The 22,996-nt window shown below is 35.3% G+C and overlaps 1 long non-coding RNA gene across 8 annotated transcripts in view; it reads right to left on the bottom strand.

Annotated features, from left to right (window-relative positions):
- Positions 1 to 22,996, bottom strand: part of LOC143673945 (uncharacterized) — a 129,265-nt gene that overhangs the window by 98,180 nt on the left and 8,089 nt on the right. For all 8 annotated transcript variants that reach the window (XR_013170767.1, XR_013170766.1, XR_013170765.1 and 5 more), the window contains one exon: positions 409 to 465. This is a non-coding gene — a long non-coding RNA (uncharacterized LOC143673945). The remainder of the gene's footprint in view (positions 1 to 408; positions 466 to 22,996) is intronic.

Raw genomic sequence — 22,996 nt, 5'->3', positions numbered from 1 at the left:
AGATATAGCTGTCAAAATATGACTATGTGATTGTGTAAACCTTGTGTCTGATGCTCCTTTTATCTACCTTATTGACAGATGAGTAAAACATGTGGATTAAAAGTGAATAAATAATAGGGGGTACAAATGTTAAAATAAATTTAGTAGATTGAAATGCTAGTGATCAATGAAAGGGTGGGTTAAGCGGTATGGAATGTGTGAGCTTTTTTCTGTTTTCTTTTTATTTCTTTTTCTGAATCGATGCAAATGTTCTAAGAAATGATCATGATGATGAATGTACAACTATGTGATGATATTGTCAGTTATTAATTATATATCAAGAATGAAATGATCATATGGTAAGAATGGTTGTGTTTGTATGTTGCTATGTTCAATAAAACAAAAACAATTCTCAAACATACTACTCACACTGAGCAAACACGTGTTCTAGTCCATTCCAACTTAGAAGTCTGCTTGGTCAGTAACCTGAAAAATAAAAATTAAATTATACCACTATTAAAAATCTCTTGTATCTAAGTAATTCCATTCTCAGACTTATGCTCTTCCAAAAGATAGACTGACAGAAGGATGGGAAGAAAAGTGAAAATTGAACAAAATTATATTCTAAGCCACCAGCAACTCAGCTCTAAAATTTTAAATCTGTTGACAAAACTATTAAGAGAGACACAAGAACACCAAAAGAGGGCAGCTCTACCTTTTGAATGATTTTTTTGTCTTTGGAAAATCTGAGGCATGGTGATGGTGCAGAGAGAAAAAAAAAACCCCACAAATTCAAGATTAAATTTATGTTAAATAAATTAATTTATTTTATTAAATCATAAATTCAAGCTACAATGCAAAAGCAATGCAGAAAATGTTTGAGTAAAAATACTCAGAAGTGGATGTATCTTTTCTGCCTTATCTTATTTTTAGATGAATAAAAATGAGGCTAAGACTAACCTTCGAAGACTTCATTTTAATTGTTAATATGTTACCTATTTTATAGTGAGAAAATCATGCAATTTAAATATAATCAGTGTGAAACACATCAAATGAAGTTAACTTTCAAAAAGCATGTTTAAAGGGCACTGTCATTCAAATATTTATTTCATTATTGGTTTCACATTGCTTCTGATTCTTAAAGTTCATACTAAATCTTAGAGGTATTTTTAAAAATATAAACTTTCTTGAATATTCCAAATGTTCCAGTGGGATACAGATATTATCCTGCAACAAATAATTTACCAAGCAAAAGCTATAAAACCTATCTTCAAATAATAAATACATTCTATTACCTTTTTTACCCTAAGACAAAAATCAAATGCAAATAACAATATTCTCAAAACAGAGTAGAAACATATGTCAAAACATTAAAATATAACAAAGTTTTAGACTGACATAGGATTCATGGAATTAAGATTATTTTCAAACAATACGGCTTTATTTCCAAAATGCACATTACTTTTCAGACAGGTTCACTCCTCATTTATTTAGCTATTACATTTGCTTTAATCTTTTTATTAAAGGATTTTCTTGCTTTTCTCTCAATATTGACCATACAACTGTATTTTGCTCCATCATAAATCAAAGAACAATGAAAAAGTAGAAATTTCACTGTAATTCCTTTATAATGATAGTTAAATATTTAAATTCATAAATTAAGAATATTTTCTTCCTAAGTGGAAGAGAACAATAACTACTTACTTCTCTTATTACCTCTTATATAATTATTAAGTATAAAAAAGGCTTCTTTATGTAACAATAAATTCTAGCTCAGCCTACCAAATGGTTTGTCAAAGACAACCAGAAAAACCATGGTAAACTTTTAAACTGCCTGGATTTATATATACTACGGTTAGCAATAACTAATCATGTGTCTTTCAAATTCCTTCAATGATGTTCATTAAATGCTAATTATTTTATATTAATTACTTTTAATAAATTATCTGGTCATGTTTGAGTGGGATTTTAGGGAAGTGTTTATAGCACTCTACTAACATTCTCCCTATATTTGCTCTCTCCTTCTTCCAAAGTAACAAGAATTTTAGCCAGCCATAAGACCACCTTGCTGAACATTTGCCAGCTGCACTTCAACTTAACATGCAAATTAATATACACTAAGCCAGAAATTCTCAAAAATTTTGGCCTCATGATACTATCAAACTCCTAAGAAGAAAACAAAGAAGCATCTTCAGGAACTTGGGTTAGACTTTATCAAAGCACAAGCTTTAATAAAAGAAAAAAAGATAAATGGGACCTCATCAAAATTAAAAACTTTTGTGCCTCAAAGGACTCGTGGAGGTTTGAAGGGATGTATGTACCCTAGAAAAACCATGTTTTAATCCTAATCCCATTTTGTAAAGGCAGCCATTTCTTCTAATCCCTATTCAGTACTGTATGTTTGAAACTGTAATTAGATCACCTCCCTGGAGATGTGACTTATGGAGTCACATCTTGATATGATCTTGATGTGATCTTGAGTGATCAAGAGTGGTTGTTAAAATGGATTTGGTGGAGACATGTCTCCATCCATTCGGGTGGGTCTTGAGTAGTTTATTGGAATCCTATAAAAAGAGGAAACATTTTGAAGAAAAGAAGAGATTGAGAGAGAAGAGAATGCTGCAGCACCATGAAGCCAAGAGTCCACCAGGCAGCAATCTTTGGAGATGAAGAAGGAAAATGCCTACCGGCATGCTTCATGAAACAGGAAGTCAGGAAAGAAAGCTAGCAGATGATGTTGTGTTTGCCATGTGCCCTTCCAGCAGAGAGAGAAGCCCTGACTATGTTCACCATGTGCCTTCTCACTTGACAGAGAAATCTGGAACTTTATTGGCCTTCTTGAACCAAGGTATCTTTCCCTGCATGCCTCTGATTGGACATTTTTATTGACTTGTTTTAATTGGGACATTTTCTCAGCCTTAGCACTGTAAACTAGCAACTTATTAAATCCCCCTTTTTAAAAGCCATTTCATTTCTGGTATATTGCATTCTGGCAGCTAGCAAACTAGAACAGGAGTCATTCTGAAAACTACATAAAAAACAACAATTTATATGATGGGGAAAATATCTGGAAATGACATATCTGAGCATTTGGATTATCAAATTTCCAGAATATAAAAAGAAATTCTTTTACTCAACAACAAAATAACAACCCAATTTAAAAATGGACAAGGACTTAATAGACATTTCTCCAAAGAAGATAAACAGATGACCAAAAACACATGAAAAGATGCTTACCATTATTCATAAGGGTAATGCCATCAAAACTACAATGAAATACCATTTCACACCCACTATAATGACTACTGTTAAAAAAAAACAGAAAATTACAAGTGTCGGAGAGAATGTGGTGAAAAAGGAACACTTGTTTCATTGCTGGTGGGAATGTAAAATGATGCAGTGCTGTGGAAGATAAAGTTAAGCATAGAATTACCATATATCCCAGAATTATTCGCAATTGTCAAACGATAGAAGAAACCCAAGTGTCCATCAACTAATGAATGGATAAACAAAATATAGTCTATAGCACAATGAAATATCATTCAGCTGTAAAAAAAAAAGAATGAAGCTCTGATAAATGTGATAACTTCGACGAATCCTAAAGACAGCATGCTGAGTGAAATAAACCAGACACAAAAGGACAAATATTGTATAATCTTACTGATAGGAAATAATTACAATAAGCAAACTCATAGAGTCAGAATCTAGAATACAGGTGACCAGGGGGCAGGGACCAGGGTGTGGATAGGGAATAGGAAGTTGTGGCTTAAAATGTATATAGTTCCTAATTAGAACAATGGAAATGTTTTGGTAATGGAGGTGGTGATAGTAGCAAAACATTGTGAATATAATTAACAGCACTGAAATATATATATATACCTAAAGATGTAATTATGATTTAAGGGATGATTGTGATTACTGAATCAATATATAGAAATTCCTTTTTGTTTTCTAGGATATTGGAGCAGACAGAGGGAAATTCATGAAATCTCTAAATTGTAATCCAACTGCCTTGATCTCTGATAATGACTGTATTGCCTTTACCTTCTGCCCCTGTGATTGTAAAAACCTTGTGACTAATCTTCATTTGTACCCAGTTTTATGTAGTTCTTCAAACCTAAGCATCTGGTAATCACTAAAGATTATACCCTAATGTTTATTAATGAAAGGTACTGACTGGGTTAGCCTAGAACTAACCCACCCCAAGTTCAAAGTTATCTTGTTAAACAAGACTGGATCCAACTAAAATGGGCCCACCTGACATGCACAGTAACTTAGACTTTACTCTACAAGTCACCTATACCTCATTATAATACTAAAAAATCATGCCCATCATCATATTAGGGCCACTATTTTCTTACATACATTCTATGACTAAGCATGGAATCAGTTTGCACATGCTCAATAATTACATCACATCTAATCATCTGGGGCCACTGTGCTAATTATTGTAAATGCTTCGCATCTTTTTCTCTAATAAAGCTATCAGAATTACTGCAGTTTGGAGAGATCAATATTGGGCCAACAGGCCATCTAATCTCCTGTTACATGCCTAACAATAACCTTTTTCTCTCTTGGAAACCCTGGTATCTCAGGAATTGGTCATTTGAGCACATCAGGCAAAATAATCCACCTGCTTTGTCAAGTAGCAAAGGTGGTTAGAAAGGGAACTTGCATATATGGTAGTAGAATAAAAACTTTAAAAACAACCCATGTAACTACGCAACACAAACAGTGAACCTGAAGTAAAGCCATGAACTATGCTTAATAGAACAATTATAAAACTGTGCTTTCAACAATTATAACAAATGTACCACCCTAATGGAAGGTGTTAATAATAGGATGGTATACTGGAATCCTGTACTTTATGCATGAATTATAAACCCACAACTTCTCTAATAAAAAACATCAATAGAGAACTGACAGAAACTATGGAAATGACAGGAAAGGATATTAAAGTAATTATTGTAACTGTATTACATAAGTGCAAAAAGTTAACCAGTAACATATAAAATATAACAATAACCCAAATCAAACTATAATGTCTAAAATGAAAAATTCATTGCATGAGTTAGTGGCAAATTCAACATTTCTGAATAAAAGACACATGAACTTAAAGATACCGCAAGAAGAACTATACAAAATGAAATGCAGAAATGACAATTAAGGAAAAAATAATTTACAGAGCAGTAAGCTGTGGAATAAATTCAAGGAGATAAACACATATGTAATTCAAGTTCCAAAAGATAGGAAAAGGGGAGAGAGAAAAACTATTTTAAATATAATGGCAAAGCTTTTTCCTATTATACCCAAGAAGCTTCAACAAGCCACAGATAAAAGTAACCTGAAGGAAAAATAGATCAAGACACATCATAATCAAATTGTCTAAAACTGTTCATAAGAAGAAAATATAAAACAGCAGCCAGATTAGAAAAGACAGGTTACGTACAGAAAAACAAAGATAGGAATCACAGTTGAATTCTCTTCAGAAAAAAAGTAAGTCATAATACAATGGGTACCATGTTACTTACATCTCTTGAAAAGATCAGTGAATGGGAAGTTAATGCTTAAATAGTACACTGTTTCTATTTGGGATTATAGAAAAAATTTTGGTAACAGATGGTGGTGATGGTAGCGCAACATGGTGAACATAATTAATAGGACTCAGTTATGTATTTGAATGTGGTTTAAAGGGGAAATTTTAGGTTATACATATATGAGACTAAAAACGTTCTTTCATAAATAGCAATAACTGTACCACACTAACACAAGGCTAATAATAGGGTGGTGTGCCAGGCTGAATCTGTGGTGGACCCCAGAAAAGTCATGTCCTTTAATCCTCATTTAATATTGCTGGCTGGGAGCTTTTTGATTGTTCCCACAGAGGTGTGACCTACCCACTTGTGGTGGCAACTTTTGATTAGATAGCTTTCAGAGAGTTGTGACTCTCCCCATTCCAGTTAGCTCTTGATTAGCTTACTGGAATCCTTTAAAAGAGGAAGGATTTTGGAGAGCTCAAGAGCCACGAGATACACATGAGCCCATGCAGTCAGAGACCTTTGTAGATGAAGAAGGAAAACACCCTGGAGGAGTTTCATGAAACAAGAAGCCTGTAGAGAAAGCTAGCAGATGTCATCATGTCTGCCATATGCCTTTCCAGTTAAGACCAAAACTTCATCAGCCTTTCTTCAGTGAAGGTAACCACTAGTTGGTGCCTTAATTTGGAGATTATTATACACTTGCTTTAAAATTGGGCATTTTCACAGCCTTAGAACTGTGTATTTGCAACTTAATAAATTCCTCTTTTTAAAGGTGTTCTGTTTCTGGTATATATTGCATTCTGGCAGCTTGCAAACTAGAACAGGTGGTAATATGGGAAGTCTGCATTTTAGGTATGCTTTTTCTGTAAACCTACCACTTTTCTTTAAAAAAAAATAAAAAGATAACTGAATGGGGAGTTAATCCTTAATGAGTACAGAGGTTCTTTCTGGGATGATTTGGGAAAAATTCTGGTTATGAATGGTGGTGATATTAACAGCCCTGTGAATATAATTAATACAACTTAACTCCATTATTTGAAAGTGGTAAAAATGGTAAATTTTACATTTTATATATGTTACCATAGTGATTTTTAAATGGACTATTTATTTAAATAAAAGGAATAACAAAGTAATGCTGAGTTCAGATCACACAGAAAACTACATGACAAAAAAGCACAAAGGTCAGGAGGTTTTTATACTAGGTTGGGAAGTGATAGATCACTTAACCATAGGCTGTAATAAGTTAAAAGATCTACACCACTCACCCTGCAGAAACCACTAAAATAACAAAAACAAAGAATTATAGTTTATGTGGTGCTAAGAAACCAACAAAGGAAATAAAATGGAATTAGGAAAATGTAAATGGTTGAAACTCTGAATCAAAAGGCAAAGTTTGACTGACTATATAAAAAAGCAGGCTCAATACATGTTGCCTACAAAGAAACACCCTTTAAATATAAAGGCAGAAATAGCCTAAAAGTAAAAGAATAGGAAAAGATATCTTGTGCTAATACTTATCTCAATACAAAACTAGAGTGGCTACATGAACATCAGATAAAATAGATTTCAAAGAAAAAAAATGCTGCCAGGAATAAAAGTCATTTCATAATGATTAAATCCTCAAGAGTACATAGTGATCCTAAACATATATACTAATAAAAGCTTCAAAATACATGAAGCAAAACTTTCAGAACCATAGAGAAAATAAGCAAATTCACAATTACAATCAGAGATTTCAATACCTTTCTCTTGATAACTGATAGAACAAGTACTCAGAAGAGAATAAAAGTATAGAATATTTATATAATACTATCAATCAACTTAACCTAATTGAAATTCACAGAGCACTCTACCCAACAACAGAAGACACACTATTCTCAAGTTTGCATGGAATATTTACCAAGATAAATCATATTCTCTCTTGTAAAAAAAGGCTAAATAAATTTTGGAGATTCAGGTCATGCAAAGTGTTTTCTAAGCACAACAAAATTAAATAAAACCAATACCCTCTCCCTGAAATATGTGAAACTAAATAACAGACTTGTAAATGAACCTGTGGGCCAAAGAACTCAAAAGGAAAATTAGAAGGTATTTTGAACTGAATTAAATTAAAAATACAACACATTGAATTAGAGGGATGTCTACAAAAGCAGTACTTAGGGATAAATTTATAGCACTAAATGCTCAAATTAGAAAAGAATAAATGTCTCAAATCAATTATCTCAGATTCCGACTTAAGAAATAAAACAAAACCTAACAAACTCAAAGTACAAAGTAATCAGGAAACAATAAAGATCAAAGCAGAAATAAAAGAAATAGCTAATACAGATATCCCTTTTCAGTTTTGGTATATTGAAGGAGCAAGAGGAAAATACCTGATACTGTTGAACTGTAATCCAATAGCCTTGATCTTGAAGATGATTCAATAACTACAGTCTTTAAGGTATGACCATGTGACTGTGAAAACCTTCTGCATGACACTTTCTTTACCCAGTGTGGACAGATGAGTAAGAAATTAAAGACAAAAAATAAATAAATAATTGGGAACATGGAGGGGGTGGGATATTTTGGGTGTTCTTTTTTTAACTTTTATTTTTAATTTTATTCTTTTTTTTGGAGTAATGAAAATGTCAAAACTCAATTGTGATGATGATGAATGTCCAGCTATATGATGACACTGTGAACCACTGATTATACACTTTGGATGATTATATGGCATGTGAATATATGATATGTATCAGTAAAATAGCTTTAAAAAAGAAATAGACAAGAGAAAAAAAACAAAGAAAAATCAATGAAACCAAAAACTGGTCACTGACAAGTACATCAAAAAGTATGAAACGGGGATAAATCTGGCACACAATGTGAAAGACAACTATACTGAAAACAACAAAGCACTCCTGAAAGAAATTAAAGACCTAAATAAAGAAAATATATACTGCCTTCAAGGGTATGGAGACTCACTATTGCTAATAGGTCAGTTCTCCCCAAACTGATCTAGAAAGTCAAGACAATCCTAAGTGAAATTTGAGCAGGCTATTTTGCAGAACTTGTCAAAATGCTTCTAAATTCATTTCAAAATGCAAACAATCTCAAACAGTCCACATTTTGAAAAGGAAGAACTAAGTCAGGAGAGCAGCACTACCTGATTTCAAGATTTATAAGCTATAGTTACCAAGGGAGGGTAGCATTGGCACAAAGACCGACAAGTAGATCAATGGAACAAAAGAAGTCCAACAAGACACTTACACATACATGACTTTTAACAAGGGTGCAAAGACAATTCAGTAGAAAAATGATCATCTTTTCAACAACTGGTGGTGGAAAGCCTGGACATCCATGTGAGAGAAAAAGAGAGAGCAAACTAATCCATACCTTATACATATACAAAAATTAACTGAAAATGGTTCATAAAACTAAATGTAAACTCTAAAATGACAAAACTTCTAAAATAAAGCATAGGAGAAAACTGTGTTAAGGTTGGGTTAGGCAAAAATTTCTTAGATACAACCCTAAAGGCCTAATTCATAAGTGAATCAATTAACAAAATAGACAACATCTAAGTTAAAAAATGTTGTTTAGAAGATACTATTAAGAAGATGAAAAGATATGCCATAGGCTGGGAGGAAATGTTTACAATTCAAAGAGCTGATAAAAGACTTGAATCAATACATAAAGAACTTCCAAAACTCAGTAATAAGAAAACAAACATCATAATTTAAAAAAAAACTTCAATTAAGATATGCTGGAGGCAAAATAAATAAATGCTCAACGTTATTAACTATCAAGACATGCATACTGAAATCACAAGATACCACTACATCCCTATGAGAATGACTAAAATGTAAAAAGAATAACCATACCAAGTACTACTGAGGATGTGGAGGAACTAGAAGCCTCATAATACACTGCTTGAGGGAGCATAAATGACACAACTGCTTTGGGAAACAGGTTGCTGACAGTTTCCTAAAAAGGTAAACATATTATCTATTCAGCCATTTCATACCTAGGTATTTAGCCAGAAAAGAAAACATATGGCCATAAAAAACTTATATACAATTGCTCATAGCAACTTCATGTGAGATAGTCAAAAACAAGAAACAGCCCAAATATCCAAATAGTAAATGGAGAAACAAATTGTGGTGCACATATATAATGAAATATTACTCAACAATAAAAATATACATATATGATTAATACACACAACACAACATAAATGAATCTCAAAATAATCCCACTGAATAGAAAAGGCTAAACCTGTCCCCCTACCCCCAAAAAAGAAATCAGAGAGTATATGGTTTCATTTCTGTAAAATTCTGAAAAAGGAAACTAATCTGTAGCACAGAAAGGAGTTCAGTGGTTGCAGGGATGTGGGGTGGGGGCTGGGAGTAGGAGGAAGGACTACAAAGGGACATCAGCAAACATCTGGGTGTGCTGGATATGTTCATTACTTTGACTGAACTGACAGTTTCACATGTATACATAGGTCCAAACATCAGATCGTACACACTAAACAAAACAAGTATGTCGTATGTTGATTATACTTCAATAAAACTATTTTTAAGATTATACACGGCCTTAAAAAGAAATGCAGGTGTAGATTAGGTAGAAACTAAACAGGAGTGGTTGGAGAGTATGAAATACATAGACTGTATTTGTAAACTATTTTGAAATTCTTGGCTTTTAAGAAAATCAGATTAAAAAGTGAACAGTAACAGAAGAGCTCAGACTAAATATTGGAGTGTCCAAATAACATTTAAATGGTAAGGAATGGAAGGGTTAAAGTTCAGGTCACAGAATAAATAATAATTAAAAGACCCTGAGAAACAAGGAGGGAGTAAAATCTAGAAGACAGGTGACAGCACTGGTTTTTGATGAGAAAGAGGACACATCCTCTTTTACAGTAAATATGAACAGGTTAACACAGAAAGGGATCAAATGAAAAGATGTATATAAATTCAGCCAAAGAAATATGAGAATAACAGATCTATTATCTCTATGATACAGGAGGGAAGATCATTTGCTGGAAATGTATGATGATAAATGTGAGGATTTCAAAGAACTGAAGGATATAAAAGTATAAAATAGTAATTTCAAAGACCTGAAAAATGAACTTTCCAGAGAAGCATATTCATAAGATAACTGAGCTCAGTTCAAATTGATGATCAATTAAAATAAACTCTATTAAATTCCCCTTTAAAAACTGTTCCATTTCTGGTATATTGCATTCCACCAGCTTAAAAAACTAGTACGAGGAGATAAGACACTTCAGGTACTTGTTAAACTGTTTAATAATGACAATGACCTCTACACTGGATGAGAAAGGAGGAGGAAATGAGTGAGAAAAATAGAAGTCAATAGATTAGAGCTCTGGGTAAGGCAGAACTCTTATAATATAGGCATGTAGGCTAGGAAAATAAGAATACAGTTGGAGAATGAAGTCTGAATTCATATCTTGAAATTATACCTTTTCTGATGATAACATCTAGGGCATGACCATGTTGATGGGGAGTAAAGATCTCAGCTTCTTAAGTCTTAAAAGACTTGCTTATGCACTTTAAATTACTACCTACTTACACTGTTATACAATTTGCCAGTCTAGTCCATTCAGTTACAATACTTTTCAAAACTCAGGAAGTCTCAATATTTCAACTTCCCCCTATATTTTCTATAAAGTAAGAAATCCTGGAGCTAGCCTTGGCTCTTCAAGTTCATATTACACAATAAACCACCTATTCCTGATTACCTTATCCTCTAACTCTAATGCCTCACTCTTTAACTTTTTACTATATACTGGTAAAATCACCATAGTATATTTCTTGAGATATTCTCTTCTCAATCAGATTACGAATTCTGAGTTCAGTCTGTGGGGAGGTTGGGCAAGATGGAGGCTTAGTGAGGTATAGAATTTAGTTCATCTTCCAGAGTAGCTAGTAAATACCCAGGATCAGTACAGAACAACTGCTGGGGCTCCATCAGTAACCGGACACACAAATGAGACCCCACACACAACTGTTATTTCCCAAAGCCACAGAGGCCAGTGCCCCACACCCATGGGAGGGCAAGCTGGTTCCTGGAGGGGAAAATAAACAAACTATACAAGCAGCAAGGGCTTAGCTCAACCAATCCACTTGTGGAGTTAATTAGCAAATTCTGACTACTAAAAATAGGCCCCCAGCACAGATAAACCTGCAATAAGCACTAAAGTAACTATGAGTTTTTGCCCTGCAGAGAAGGGGCAGGGCTGACGGGGAAAAAAATGCCAGAGGCTTTTTGAGTCAGACAGTACAAAATACTGGAAAACGGCTGGACCTCAAGAAAAGGGGACCTTTGATGTATTTTTTCAATTATGGGGTTTATTTTTCTAAATATGGGCTCACTGATTTAACTACTTACTTGGGATGCCCTTAAAAGAAAGTTTTTTCAGTGTGACCCTTAAAGGATCAGGGAAGTAAGTTCATTTATTATATCTCTGTTGGAAGGACAAAACTTCTCTCCCCTGACACTTCATTATCCTTAATTTTACAAAGGGCCTTGATAGGTGGTTGTGCCTCAGCTAGAATTTTCAGGACTCTGAGCTGCTACATAGTTGACATTTATAAAATCTGAAGTATCATATATAAAGATGTTTATTTGATTATTAAAAAAAGGCGGGGGGCATATAGAGCCTGGAGATATCCAGAGAGACAATCAACTTAAGCTCTTGATTGACAAACCCGAAGCACTGGAGTCCTACTCTGAAAAGACTTTTGTTTGTTTTCCTTTTTTTATACTCCTTAACAGCTCATGAGATAGAAATGGAAGCCTTCTCATGCTGCAGCATTGCCCCAGGAAAGGGCAAAAATTATGCTTGTCTGAGAGAGAAAGTAACTAGTCAGGTAATAGGACTTAAGTTCCTAAAGGAGGTATCTTTCCCAAGAAAAAGGCAGGGTCCAGCTCAAGTGAAATCCCTCCTTCAAGGAATTCAGGCCACAGGACTGGAAAATTGAAGTAATTACTGCCAACCTAAAAACCTCACATCTGTCTCAACCATGCTCCTGCAGAAAGAGTCTGCTGAAATTAAAGGTACCACATCACTGTACGCTGGTGGGAAGCCTTAGGCAGACAAGTGCCACATGCTAGGTAGGACAGGAAAACACAGAGTCTAGAGGCTTCACAGGAAAGCCTAACAACTTGCTGGATCTCACCGTCTGGAAAAACTGAAGCTGGAGACTTTTCCCTCCTGAGATGTGGGTCAATCCAGTTGGGGAAAACCTCACTGGGATCTGTAATATTTGAGAAGACCATCCTCAAGATAAAAAAGAAGAACAGAAAAAAAAGGCTCCATATAGCAGGGTAAGAAACAGCAAAACAAGAACTGAAAAATTCTGATCATTTAAACAGGACTTATGCTAGAAATCAAGAATAAGTTGAGTTGAATACTAAAGAACAGATAGAAAACAAAGCCATCGAGCAAGAAAACTGTAAGGAAAGGAGTGAAAACAACCCCCAGAAGGGACTAATTAGGAAATTAAATACTTACATGCCAGCAAAAAGTAACAAGTCATACTAGGAAAATTGGAGATATGGCCCAGTCAAAGGAAGAAATCAAACCTCCAAATGAGATATAGGAGCTGAAACAACGAATTCAAGATGTTCATACAGACATGGAAAATCTCATCAAAAATCAAATCAGTGACTTGAGGGAGAATATAAGGAATGCATAGGTGACCAAGAAGAACAAACAAAAAGTTTGAAAAGACAAACACAAAACTTAGGGGAATGAAAGACATACTAGAAGACATGAAAAAAAAAAACAATGGAAATCTACAAGGATACATCTGAAGAAGGATGAGAAAGGATTAGCGAACTAGAGGACTAAACATCTGAACTCCTGACACACAAAAAATATACAGGGAAAAGAATGGAAAAATATGAGATGCATTTGGGACCCAAGGATAGGTTGGAAGTGAAAGGTTAGGAAAAGATATTTCATGCAATAAAAATCGGAAATGACCAGGAGTACCTATACGATCTGGCAAATTAGACTTCAAATGTAAAACAATTAAAAGAGACAAAGAAGGACACTAGGTATTAATAAAAGGAAGAATTCAACAAGACATAACAATCGTGAATATATATGCACTGAGCCAGAGTGCTCCAAAATGCATGAGGCAAACACTGAAAAGAGAAATAGACACATCTACCATAACAGTTGGAAACTTCAATTCCCCTCTCTCATAAATGGATATAACAGGTAGACATAGGATCAATAAAGAAACAGAGAACTTGAATAATACAACAAATGAACTAGACTTCGCAAACGTCTATAGAACACTACACCACACAACAGCAGGATACATCTTTTTCTCAAGTATTCATGGATCATTCTCAAGAATAGATCATATGCTGGGTCACAAAGCCAGTCAAAGTACATTTAAAAGACTGGAATTATGCAAAACAGTTTCTTAGATCATAAAGGAATGAAGCTGGAAATCTGTAACAGGCAGAGGGCCAGAATATTCACAAATATAATGAGACTCAGTGACACACTGTTAAAGGACCAGTGGCTCAAGGAATAAGTTACAAGAGAAATCAGTAAATATCTCAAGGAAAATGAAAATGAAAGCACAACATATCAAAATTTATGGGATGTAGCAAAAGCAGTGCTAAGAGGGAAATTTATTGCCCTAAATGCCTTTATCTAAAAAGATGAAAGAGCAAAAACCAAGGTACTAACTGTTCACTTGGAAGAACTAGAGAAAGAACTGCAAACTAACCCCAAAGCAAGCAAAGCAAAAGATATAATGATGATTAGAGCAGAAATAAATGAAATTAAGAACATGAAAACAATTGGGAAAATCAACAAAACCAGAAGTTGGTTCTTTGAGAAAATCAATAAAATTGACGGATCCTTAGCAAGGCTCACAAAAAGAAAAAGAGAGAGAATTCAAATAAATAAAATCAGAAATGGAAGAGGAGACATAACCACTGACCTCGAAGAAATAAAGGAGGTAATGAGAGGATGCTAATAAACTAGACAATGTAGATGCAATGGACAACTTCCTAGAAAGGTTTGAACAACCAACAGTGATTCAAGAAGAAACAGATGACCTCAACAAACCAATCACAAATGAAGAAACTGCATCAGTCATTAAGAAGCTCCCAAAAAAGAAAAATCCAGGACCAGATGGCTTCTTATGTGAATTCTACCAAGCATTCAAGAAAGAATTACTATCAATCCTGCTCGAAATCTTAAAAAAAAATTGAAAGAGGAGGGAAGGCTACCTAACTCATTCTATGAAGCCAACATCACCCACATACCAAAGCCAGACAAAGATACTACAAGAAAAGAAAATTACAGACCAATCTCTCTAATGAACAAAGATGCAAAATTCCTCAACAAAATTCTTGCAAACCGAATCCAGCAGCACATTAAAAGAATAATACACCATGATTAAGTGGGATTCATCCTAGGTATGCTAGGATGGTTCAACATAAGAAAATCAATTAATGAAATGCATCATATCAACAAATCAAAACAGAAAAACCACATGATCATCTCGATTGATGCAGAAAAGGCATTTGACAAAATTCAACATTATTTCTTCCTGAAAACACTTCAAAGGATAGGAATAGAAGGGGACCTCAACATGATAAAGGGAATATATGAAAAACCCACAGCTAACATCATCCTCAATGGGGAAAGACTGAAAGCTTTCACACTAAGATCAGGAACAAGACAAGATGTCCACTCTCACCACTGTTATTCAACACTGTGTTGGAAGTTTTAGCAAAACTATTAGAGCTAATAAATGAATACAGCAAATTTGCAGGTTACAAGATCAACACTCAAAAATCTGTAGAGTTTCTATATACCAGTAATGAGCAATCTGAGGGGTAAATCAAGAACAAAAATTCCATTTACAACTGCAACCAAAAGTATAAAATATTTAGGAATAAATTTAACTAAAGATACAAAAGACCTATATGAAGAAAACTACAAGAATTTGCTAAAAGAAAACAGAAAAGACCTAAATAAATGGAAGGGCATACTATGTTCATGGACTGGAAGACTACATACAATTAAGATATCAATTCTACCTAAACTGATTTATAGATTCATTGTAATACCAATTAAAATCCCAAAAATTTACTTTGCATAAATACAAAAACCAACAACCAATATTCAGAAGGGTAGTGTGCCCCAAATGGCTGAAAGTATCTTGAAAAAGAAAAATGAAGTCAGAGGTCTCATACTACATAACTTTAAGGCCTATTACACAGCTACACCATGGCACTGAAATAAAGATAGTTATACTCACCAACAGAATTGAATAGAGTGTTCAGATATATACCCTCTCATCTATGGACAATTGATATTTGATAAGGCAGTCAAGCCAACTCACCTGTGACAGAACAGTCTGTTCAACAAATGGTGCTTGGAGAATGTGGATATCCATATGCAAAGAATGAAAGAGGATCCATAGCCCACACACAAATTAACTGAAAATGGATCAAAGACTTAAACATTAGACTAAGACCATTCAACTTCTAGAACAAAATCTAGGGAAATATCTTAAAAAACTTGTAATAGGAGGTGGTTTCCCAGATCTTACACCCAAAGCATGAGCATTGAAGAAAGAAATAGATCAATGGGAACTCCTCAAAATCAAACACTTTTGCACAACACAGAACTTGTTAAGAAAGTAAAAAGACAGCCTACATACTGGGAGACAATATTTGGAAACGACATATCAGGTAAGGGTCTATTATCCAGAATATATAAAGAAACTGTTCAACTCAACAACAGAAAGACAAACAACCTAATTTAAAAATGGGCAAAAGACATGAATGGATACTTCTCAGAAGAGGAAATACAAATAGCTAAAAGGCACATGAGAAGATGCTCAACTTCCCTGGCTACTAGGGAAATGCAAATAAAAACCACAATGAGATATCATCTCACACCCACAAGAATGGCCATTATCAATTAAACAGAAAATGACAAGTACTAGGGAGGATGTGAAGAAAGAGGCATACTTATCCACTGTTGGTGGGAATGTAAAATGTTACAACCACTGTGGAAGTTTGGTGTTTCCTCAGGAAACTTAAGTATAGAAGTGCCATAAAATACAGCAATACCATTGGTAGATATCTATTAAGAAGACATGAGGGCAAGGACACAAATGGACATCTGCACACCAATGTTTATAGCACCATTATTTATAACTGTCAAGAGATGGAAACAGCCCAAATGTCTATCAACAGAGGAGTGGCTAAACAAGTTGTGAAATATATATACAATGGAATACAATGCAACTGTAAGAGAGAAAAAGGTCATGAAGCATGTAACAATGCGGATGGAACTTGAGGATGTTATGCTGAGTGAAATTAGCCAGAAACAAAAGGACAAATACTGATATGAACTAACATTAATGTTAGCTCACTAATATGAATTAACATTAATGAATGAACTTGGAGAATTTCACTTAACAACAAAGGTCATCAGGAGATAGAAATAGGATAGATATTGGGTAACTGGAGGTGAAGAGATGCAGATTGTGCAACAAGACTGACTAAAAATTCAGAAATGGATAGCATAATACTACCTGATTGTAGCAGAATAATGTAAGTACACTAAATGAAGTTGAAAGTGAGAATGATAGAGGGAGGAGAAGGGCTGGGGCACATAAGAAACCAGAGGGAAAGATAGACAATAAAGACTGAGATGGTGCAATCTAGGAATGGCTAGTGTACAATAATAGTGACTAAATGTACAAATTAAAAAATGTTTTTGCATAAGGAAGAACAAAGGAACGTCAATATTGCAGGGTGCTGAAAACAGTCATTCATATTTTAAAACTTCTGCGTGAGAATAAAGCAAGAAATGTTTATTTGGTACAAAATTTATATTTTGACTGTGCATTTCCTAATTTAACTTATATGGACAGTTTAATTAAACACCATAAGCACATGGAACCTTGAATAGGGCATGATTTCTTGTAGGTTTGTCCAGGTTAGTGTGAAGCCCCAATAAAGCAAAGAGTAATTTAAATCATGAATAAAGAAGTATTAGCAAAGTCCCCTTGGGGATATGGGGAGAAAAGGGGAAAAATTAAACTCTCCCATTTGGAGAATTCCTGATGTTCTCTCAAGAAGTGGGGACAACCAAATCAACTTCAATCTTGGGGTTTGTCCCTATGAAATTTATCCCCGCAAAAGATAGGGTAAGCCTACTTAAAATTAGGCCTAAGAGACATGCCCCCCCAAAGAACCTCTTTTGTTGCTCAGATATAGCCTGTTCCTTTCTCCCAGCCAACAAGGCAAGTGAACTCACTGCCCTCCTCCTTTCTACATGGGACATGACTCCCAAGGTAGTAAACCTCCCTGGGAATCGGGCACAGAAATCCTTTAGAATGAGATGGAACTCAGCATCAAGGGATTGAGAAAACCTTCTCAATCATAAGGGGGAAGAGAAAAATGAGACAAAATAAAGTGTCAGTGGCTGAGAGATTTCAAACAGAGCCGAGAGGTTATCCTGGAGATTATTCTTACACATTATATAGATATCACCTTTTTAGTTTGTGGTGTATTAAAGTGGATAGAGGGAAGTGCCTAAAATTGGAGAGCTGTGTTCCAGTAGCCATGTTTCTTGAAATGATTATATAATGCTATAGCTTTCGCAAAGTGACTGATTGTGAAAACCTTGTGTCTGATGATCCTTTTATCTATGGTATGGACAGATGAGTAAAATATACAGATAAGAGATAAATAATACAGAGAACAAATGTTAAAATAAATTGAGTAGATTGAAATACTAACGTTCAGTAACTGGGAGTGGTAAGGGGTATGTCATGTATGAGTTTTTTCATTTTTCTTTCTTTTGCTGGAGGGATGCAAATGTTCAAAAAAATGATCATGGTGATGAACACAACCATGTGATGATACTGTGAGTCACTGATTGTAACCATGTCATGAATGTTTGCATATCAAGAATGTTTGTATGCTTCTTCATTATTCATAATTTTTTTTAAAAAAGTGCTGGCTATGGGTGTAAACTGAATAAAACATGAAAAAAAAGAAAGTAAAAAAAATAATAAAAGCATGGTACTGGCATATAGATAGATACACTGACCATGGAATCGAATAGTCTTCAGATGTAGACCCTTCTCATCTATAGACAAATGAACTTTGATAAGGCAGTCAAACCAACCCACCTGGGACAGAGCAGCCTTTTCAATAAATGGTGATTGGAGAACCAGATATCCATAGGCAAAAGAAGAAACAGGATCCACATTACATACCCTCAAACTCAAAATGGATCAAACACCTGAACATTATAGCTAAGACCAAAAAACTTACAGAAGAAACTGTACAGAAATATCATAAATCTTATAATAGAAGGTGGTTTTTTTAGACCTTAACCCAAAGCATGAGCACTGAAAAAAGAAACACACACGGGAACTCCTCAAAACTGAACACTTCTATGCATCAAAGAACTTTGTCAAGAGAGTAAAAAGGCAGCTATTCGATGGGAAACAATATTTGGAAACTACATATTAGATAAGGATTTAGTATCCAGAATACATAGAGATTATTCAACTGAAAAACAAAGATGAACAACATAATAAAAAATATGCAAAAGGCATGAACAGACACTTCTTAGTAGAGGAAATACCAATGGCTAAAAGGTACATGAAAAGATGTTCAACTTCACTGGCAAATAGGGAAATAAAAATCAAAACCACAATGAAATATCATCTCAAACCCATTAGAATGATCATTATCAAAAACAAAACAAAACAAAACAGAAAATGACAAATGCTGGAGAGGATGTGGAGAAAGAGGATTTGGTCCAACTGTTGATGGGAAATGTAACATGACCCAACCACTCTTGAAGGCAGTTTGGTGTTTCCTGAGGAAGCTAACTATAGAATTGCCATATGATCCAGCAATACCATTGGTAGGTATCTATTAAGAGGACGTGAGGGGAACAAAACAAAAGGACAACTGCACACCAATGCTTAGAGCAAATTATTTACAATTGCCAAGATGGAAACAGCCCAAATGTCCATCAACAGATGAGTGGCTAAACAAGTTGCGGTATTTACATACTATGGAATATTACACAGCTATAAGAAAATAAAGTCACGAAGCATGTAAAAATGTGGATGAACCTTGAGGACATTATCCTGAGTGAAATTAGCCAGAAACAAAAGGACAAATATGTATTGTCCCACTGAGATGAATTAACATTAATGTGTGAACCTGGAGAATTGAAGTTAAGAACACAGCTTATCATGGTCATTCCCAGAAACTCTGGGCATTTACGTGACACCTGCAACTCAGAGTTAGAGCTCTGAAGCTTTGAAAATCAGCAGTACCCCATATAGGAATGGTCCAAAAAGCTGAAAAAATTATCAGACTTGGAGATATGAATGAAGCTGATTTGGACAGGACTAAGGTATATCAGAATACAAGATAAAGAATGTTATCATCTGTGGCAGTTTGAAAGTATTAAAGCCACATTTTAATCCTGATTCAATCTTAAGGGAGCAGCCATTTCTTTTAATCCCTGTTTAGTACTGTAGGTTGGAAATTTGATTAGACTTTCTCTGGGGAGATGTGGCACACTCAATTATGGGTATTAACATTGATTAAATGGAGATGGACTCCACCCATATCAGGTGGGCTTACTGGAATTCTTTAAAAGAAGAAACATTTTGGAGAGTGAAAACAACAGAAATGCTAAAAAGGACAGAGCCTAGAGAAAGGACAGAAGTCTCAGAGCTGACAGAAACTTCACAGCAGAGCTGACATAAATGCTGACACATGGAGAACAGAGACAAGGATGTCTGGAGATGCTTGGAGCCCAGCAGACACAGCCATGAAATGTTAAGCAAGCGAGATACTGGAGAAGGTCAAGGGAAGCCAAGAGATAAAAGCCAGCCCCAGAGAAGTAAAATGAGGGATTGAAAGCACTGGAGCCCAACAGCAACAGACCAATGTACCTTTCCAGCTGACAGAGGTGTTCTGGATGCATCAGCCTTCCTTGAATTAAGGTATTTTCCGTGAATTCATCAGGCTTCCTTGAATTAAGGTATTTTCCCTGGATGCCTTAGTTTGGACACTCACTTCCTTAGAACTGTACATTTGTAACTTTTAAATTAAATTCCCCTTTACCAAAGATGTTCCATTTCTAGTATATCACATTCCAGTATCTAGCAAACCAACATACAGCACATATTTTAAAACTTCAACTTCTGTGTGAGATTAAAGGGAGAGATGTTTATTGGGTGCAAAATTTATATTTTGTGTAGCACATTTCCTAATTTGTATGTTCAGTTTAGCTGAACACCAGAAGAACATGGAATCTTGAATACAGTGTGAGATTTCGTTGGTTTGTCTATGTTAGTGTGATGCCCCAATAAATCTCAGAGTAATTAGGGCAGTGAATAAAGAAATATTTGCAAAGTCCCCTTGGGGGAATGGGAAAGAAGGAGGAAAAATTCAACTTCCCCAACTGGAGAATTTCTGATATTCTTGCAATTAATGGAGATAACCAAATCAATAGGCTGAGTCCTCAATCTTGGGGTTTGCTGTTATCAAAATTATTCCTGCAAAGGATAGGCTAAGTCTACTTAAAATTAGGCCTAATAGTCAATCCCAGAGAACTCCTTTTGCTGCTCAGATGTGGTCTCTCTAAACCAACTCTGCAGGTGAACTCACTCCCCTCTCTCCTACATGGGACATGACTCCCAGGGGTATAAATCTCCCTGGTAACATGGGATAGTAATCCTGGGATGAGCTGGGACCCAGCATCAAGGGATTGAGAAAGCCTTCTTGACCAAGGGGGGTGTGCATGAATCTGTTCTGAACCCCAGAAAATCCAAGTTATTTAATCCTCATTCAATATTGCTGGGAGAGCAGATCATGATTGTTTCCATTCAGATATGACCAACCCATCTGTGGGTGGTAACTGTTTCTTGTTTGTTTGTCTGTTTGGTTGGTTGGTTTTGTGTGTGTGTGTGTGTGTGTGTGTGTGTGTGTGTGTGTGTGTGTTTTGTATGCTGTATGGTAAGGTCACATTTCAGGTGGTAACTTTTGATTAGATGGTTTCCGTGGAGATATGTCTCCACTCATTCAAGATGGGGCGGCTTACTGGAGCCGTTTAAGTGGGAATCTACTCAGAAAAAGGTAGAGAGCCACAGGAGCCCAGCCAGAGACCTCTGGAGATGAGAAGGAAAACACCCCTGGGGGAGCTTCATGAAACAAGAAGCAGGGAGAGAAAACTAGCAGACTTTGCCATGTACCCTTCCAGGTGAGAGAGAAACCCAAAAGTACACAGGTTTTTCCTGAGTCAAAGTAATATCTTGTTGGTGCCTTAATGGACATTTTCATAGCCTTGCCTTTAATTTGGATATCTTCACAGGCTCAGACCTTAAACTTGCAACTTCATAAATTCCCCTTTTTAAAAGTCATTCTGTTTCTGCTATATCACATTCCAGCAGCTTGTAAGCAAGAACAAGGGGGTTAGAAATGAGACAAAAATAAAGTTTCAGTGGCTGAGAGATTTCAAAGTCAAGAGGTTATCCCGGAGGTTATTCTTATGCATTATACAGATATCCCTTTTCAGTTTATGGTGCATTGGAGTGGCTAGCAAGAAATACATGAAATTGTTGAGCTATGTTCCAGTAGCCTTGATTCTTGAAGATGATTGTATAATAATATAATGTTTACAATGTGACTGTTTAATTGTGAAAACCTTGTGTATGATGTTCCTTTTATCCAGGGTATGGACAGATGAGTAAAAAATATGGATTAAAAAATAAATAAGTAAATAATAGGGGGGACAAAGGGTAAAATAAATTGGGTAGATGGAAATACTAGTAGTCAATGAGAGAGAGGGGTAAAGTGTACGGCATGTGTGCCACTTTGAAAGGATTCATGTACCCTATAAAATCCATGTTTTAATACTAATCAATCTTGTGGGAACAATGGTTTCTTCTAATCCCTGTGGAGTACTATAGGCTGGGCACTTGATGAGGTTATCTCAGTGGAGATGTGACTCAATGAACTGTGGGTATTAACTTGAGTAGATGGAGACATGTCTCCACCCAGTCTACCTGGGTCTTAATTAGTTTACTGGAATCTACAAAACAGTAGAGATTTTGGAGAGTTCCTTTTGAGAATGAGGAGAGGGCCACAGAACCATGACAGAAGGACAAGAAAATGACAGAGTCCACCTGCTAGTGACCTTTGGAGATGAAGAAGGAAAATGCCTCCCAGGGAGCTTCATGAAATAAGATGCCTGGAAAGAAAGCTAGCAGATGCTACCATGTTTGCTATGTGCCCTTCCAGCTGAAAAAGAAAGACTAAACATCATCAGCCTTTTTGAACCAAGGTATCTTTCCCTGAATGCCTTCGATTGGACATTTCTATACGCTTGTTTTAATTTGGACAATTGCAGAGCCTTAGAAGTGTAAACTAGCAAC

Source organism: Tamandua tetradactyla, chromosome 2 (genome assembly GCF_023851605.1).
Source record: "Tamandua tetradactyla isolate mTamTet1 chromosome 2, mTamTet1.pri, whole genome shotgun sequence".
Lineage (NCBI taxonomy): Eukaryota > Metazoa > Chordata > Mammalia > Pilosa > Myrmecophagidae > Tamandua > Tamandua tetradactyla.
This window is presented reverse-complemented; position numbering and strand designations above follow the sequence as displayed.